A 5755-nucleotide genomic window follows, 5' to 3' on the forward strand; every position below is an offset into this window, starting at 1 on the left:
TCTCAAGGTTAGCGTCTGTGTTATTTTTCTCTGAGCCAGCGGGCGCACGCAGCTGCCTGCTGTGCGAGTCATTGTCTGTCTCTTTGTTGGCGCGCGTCGTTATTGGGATTAGGAGACCTAACTTCTACAAATTCACGTTGTCAAAAGTGCCCTGCTCTGTTTGAATCCCGCCAGTTCTGATGCAATTCAGGTCTGTCGTTACGAATATCTCGTCTGTCGTCATGTCGGTAGTTTACATAGTTTCTTGTTTGTCGGTCATGTGGTGGAGAATTTCTCCCTGAATCGTAACTGCGCGCTGAACTGTTGCGTCTGAAAGTATTCTGTCTCCCTTGATAATAATAGTTCTGGTTACCATATTGTCTGTTTCTCTGATTGTCTCTGTGATAGTTATTACCGCGGAGAGGTGATCTTTCCCTGTAATTATTACTACTCTGCCAACGGTTGTTATACGGGTGGTGTCTGTTTTGGTCACGATTTGTGTTGTGAGAATAGCCTTGTCGCGTCCAGTTATTATTTCTTTCATCGCGGAATTGCGACGGATGTGATCTGTAATTGTTGTGCTCCTGCGTTCTGCGATTGTCAGTGTCAATTTCCAGTTCTTGTAACAGTCCCAGAAAAGCTTCAATGTCGTCTTTGCAACGTCCTGCCAAAATAATATGTCGTAAATGTTCAGGTAATTTGATTAAGCAAATGCGGATGAGTTCTGAGGGGCTGTATGGGTTTGACAGGTACTGATTCTTGTGCAACATGTCTTCAAAATATTTCACAAGACTGGAGAATTCAGATTGTTCGAAATGTTTCATCATTATGATGCCATGTTTTACTCGGTCTTGTGTGGCTTGAGACCAATATGCTGAGAGGAAGGCATGGTAAAATTCTCCTTCACTGTGGCAATCATGAATGACCGATCGCATTCTTACTGCTGGTTCATTCTCTAAGTAACCACACATAAATTCTAATCTGTGTTCTAACGACCAGTTGTGAGGAAAACAATGAGAGAATTGATGGAGCCATGCTTGTGGATGAATGTCGTTGCCAGAATTCTTAAATGTTTTGAATTTACGTGTAGTAATGAACAGCTTATAGTCAAAGTCATCATGTCGGCGAGTCGCATATCGGTCATTGTTACGTCGTTTCGGCGGTTCCACTTCAAAATTCGGTGCACCTTGCCAATTTCTTTCATAATTTCCGAAATGCGCTGTGTTATTATTTTGTGGCTGTTCCGTATTTCTATGTCCCTCTTCCTGTACTGGAGCGCGAGTGTCCTCTGAAATATGTAATTCTTGTATTACCTGCGTCAACTGATCTTGTACTTCCTGGATTTCTCCTTTGTACTGTGTATTGATTTGATTTTGATTTTGTTTGAATTTTCTAATTTGTTCATACTCTTCTGTGTCAGTGAAGGCTACAGGTCTTGTGTCATTCAGATCATCATCTACCTTTGTAGATAAGTTAGTGACCTGATCCGAAAGTTCGGCTACTTTCTCCGATAGTGAACACATTTCCTCAGTGTGTTTTTCTGAACCAAGTTTCAGAGTGTCAATTTGTGTTGAAATCGAATCTACTGTGTCCTTCAAGTTTTCCTTAGTTTTTGCAAGTTGCGTAACCGAATCGGTAGATGCAACTGAGTCAAATTTAGCTTGCAAGGTCTCATGATTTTCATGAACAGTAGTTTGCAGTTCTTTTATGGCTGCTTCGTGATTCTGTAGTGCATTTTCATGACGCGAAAAAATAGGTTGGAAATGCTCACAAATTTGTGTTTTTACGTCATTACAGACTTTTTGACATTTCGATTCAATGTGATGTAACTCAGTAGTTAAATCCTCACGTGTTTGTTCAAGAGTTCGCTCCAATGAGTCTAACTTTTGAAGATTTTGTTCCATTGCGTCTAACTTTTGAAGATTTTGTTCCATTGTGTCTAACTTTTTAAGATTTTGTTCCATTGTGTCTAACTTTTGAAGCTTTTGTTGTGTTTGTCCTATTTGTTGTATTAATTGTAATAACAATGCACTGATGTCTGGAACATGTTCCTCAGTGCTTTTCGGCAGTGAATTTGCACCGGAAACATTCACATTTTGACAAGCAGAAAATGTGTCTTGACTTATTTGAAAAAACGGTGAGGATCCAAAACCTGAATCTACAGTATTTGCGAGATCGTGTCGTGTCATTTCGGATTCCTGAGCCGAGCTATTGCCGACCGATCGAGCGATAGTGCTTCCCTGCTGACTAATTGTTTCACTGCCTACGCCATTGTTTGCAGCCCGCTCCATTTCCCTATGCACAGTTACCAAATTACTACTTTGAACGTCTGTTAATTCATTACACAGTGGTGCTGGCAAGCTATGCTCGTCGTCACTATTATTTCTCAGTTTGCTTTGGAGCCTAGTGTTACGTTTTTCACACGCCATTATTGTCACAGTATTTCACACGAAAACACACAAAAACACAATTTGAAGAGCAAAAATAAGAGAACACATTAACATAACACTGAAAATAATATCTAGTTAATTGCAGCTGCGAAATACTTGGTGCAAATCTACATGCATGCCACAACTGTTTTACTGTACAACAATGAAAGACTGCAACTACAAAGGAGATTGTCTCTACAATTACGCGCTAGCAATAAACAAAATCTACACTAATTACACAAACTACAAAAAAAAATCAGAAGATTCCAGTGAGGTATCCTGGCAGAGTCGCCATATGAAACGTCCCCTTTTGAACAATTTTACACGACTGTGCTTAAACTGACACACAATTTTTTTTTTAGCGCAACGCAATCTGACTTTAAATAATCTCTACAAGAGAATGGCCCTGACTAACATTAACCTGTACTTTTCACAAATCACTTACCTCACAAAAATCTTGGTTACTCCCACTACTGCAATACAGCGAGCGCCACTACTGCCAGCTAAATAAAAGATTCAAACTATGGAAGGCACTAACTACTGATAGGGATAGTTAGCAAATGAAAGATATTAATAGAGAACAAACAATGTATTTACCTTGATATCATCATATATAAATATAGCAGTTCATGACAAATTTCAAAACTCCGCCATCTCTCTCCCCACATCCACCACTGTTGGCGGCTCACCTCCAACTGCCCAACGCTACGCGCTGTTCACAGCCAGCTGCCTAACACTACAATGGCGAGTATTACAACAATGAAAAGCAGCCACAGACTGCACACAGCGCAGCCAGTGATTTTCATACAGAGGTGGCGTTACCAATAAAAAAACCTAAACAGCCTACTTACACTACCACGAGCACAACCGAGGAGCCACCAGAACCAGCCACAGTGGCTCACAGTCTGATGATGACTTTAAGTCGAAACTGGTCGTAACTAATAAATATCATTACGAGGTAGACCGTTGGTTAATCAAATTGAATAAGCACATGGGACAAAAAGTCACCTGCAGGAGACATCATGTTAATACTGTGTAGCACCGTCTCTAGCCTTAGCATGGCCCCGATTTAGCGACGAAGAGAGTCCACAAGTACAGAATATTTTATGGAATTAAGGTCGAGTGATTTAGAGGGCAGTGGATGCAAGAGTGTTTATTCGTGCAGTCTTGTTAACGTGGCTGTTATCATCTTGAAAGACGGGAGTGTGCACAAGATGTACAAGAAACGACAACACCTGGCCATTGCAAACGTTGAAACAGTTTCGTAGTTGATGTTCTCAGTCACCTGAATGTGTGGGTCTAACTCGTGGTGTGAAGAACGCTCCCAACCATCTTCAGCATCAATTGCACCACCAACACACTGCGTCTTAAATGCCTCGCTAGTCCAGTCAACGAAGGAAATCTAAGGAAAAAGTCCGTGCAGTCGCAAAGTTTTGTACAATGCTAGAGGGTAGTGCATGAACAACATACTGAAAGTCCCCTCCTATGGGGTGTGAGCGTTGGGTTGGGGATTTAAACGTCACCTTTTTCAGTTTTTCTTGAATAACTCGAAAAATGCGGCTTCTAGCTGGCCAAAATGCTTCCCAATACAAAATTAAACTACATTAAATTTCCTACAAATAGGGTCCTATTCATTTTTCCTCCAGGACTGTTAGTTTCTACGTTGCAGAAGATGGAAAAATCACAGATTGTTAAAACTAATGTTTTAATGCCAGTATCTGGACTGAAGACCACAACAACAATGTTATAAAATTAATATTTATCGTTAAACGTAATGAGGTAAGAACACATATCAAATGTTGTACCACGGGTTGAGTGCAGCAGAGCCGTACTAACCCTTCTAATACCGAATATTTTTTGTTACACTGAGTACCATTGGGGTCTTTAGTGACCTCAACGGAATTTATTTTTTATTAAGGTTAGTTTTAAAAATGGTAGAATAAAATCACATTCCTCATTTTTTCACAATCTAAAACATAATGTCAGTGACAATACATTAAATTAAAATGCATATTTTTTTAAATTATTTATTTTCTTAAAATTTACAAACGATTCTCATGAAACTAAAAACATTTTTGATTAAATTCCGAATTGACATTTATGACACATTACACTTACAGCAATAAATTGCAGAGTGGTTTTTACACACAGAACATCCACATTTTGAACATTTCTCGGTGAATTTTCTATCCTCAGACCTTTTTCAAAACGGACACCTTCCTGGTTTGTTTGTTTTTTTTTTTTCTCTGTAGTGTTGATGGAAGTACTGGGGAAATAATTTTGTGGCCATCTTCTGCTCATCCTCCTTGTAGAGTACGTTCTAACCGGCTTTTCCATGATACCTACTCCTGATTTTGTTTTATTATAATCCAGAATCATTGCGGGCTTGCATTCTTCACGATCTTCCACTTCCTTCCTTGAATGCATTGTACTGAGCAAAGTTACAACTTTTCCCTTTTTCGGACAATATGAAACAATTTAAGCATGCCCTTGGAATCCAAAAATAGATGAATATTTGACTCGACCTTTGGTCTGAGTGAAAGCTTGTGGTAGTTCTGTATTTTTTATAATTGTTCCTAAGAGTGAAAGATTGATTTTCAGAAGTTCCCTCGCCAAACTAAGGCTAGCGAAAAAATTTTCAGTTGTTACTGCCACTGTTTTTCTAAGCCTTTCACCATATCTAAAGCAACTCTCTTGCCTTGATCAACTTCACGAGATTCATTTTCTTGTCGACCAGTGTAAACTTGGAGATTGAGAACGTAAGACGTTGTACTATCACATAGAGCCCATAATTTCAGCCCATATTTTCCTGGTTTTGAAGGAATATATTGCCGAAATGGACATGTACCACGAAATGCCACAAGTTGTTCATCAATTGTTACGTTGCTGTCAGGAACATATGCTTCTTGAAATGTGTGTACCCACATTTCAAATATTTCTCTAATGGGAGCCAGCTTGTCAGCAGCACGGTTGTGACGTCTCACATCTGCGTCGTCAAATCGGATGCACCTTGAAATTTGCGTAAAGCGATTTCTAGCCATTGCTTCACTAAAAATGGGTCTACCATCCCTTTTGTTCTACAGATATTTAGCTGCTTCATTATGGGCCTTGTAAGCACCTGCTAGGATCAAGACACCGATAAAGCACTTCAGTTCAATGGCATCTACTGTTTGCCATTTACTACCGTAAACAAGACTAACCTCTTTGTTAGTGCACTTTGGAATTACATCAACAATGTTTCTCCTAAGAAACAACTGAAAAGCTGATTCTATGGAGTCACATTTTTCACTGCGAATTTTGTTGGATCTGGCTTTACTCGCATTATGTTCCACCTCTCTTCTCTTCCA

The sequence above is a fragment of the Schistocerca nitens genome, chromosome 4 (genome assembly GCF_023898315.1).
Source record: "Schistocerca nitens isolate TAMUIC-IGC-003100 chromosome 4, iqSchNite1.1, whole genome shotgun sequence".
Classification (NCBI taxonomy): domain Eukaryota; kingdom Metazoa; phylum Arthropoda; class Insecta; order Orthoptera; family Acrididae; genus Schistocerca; species Schistocerca nitens.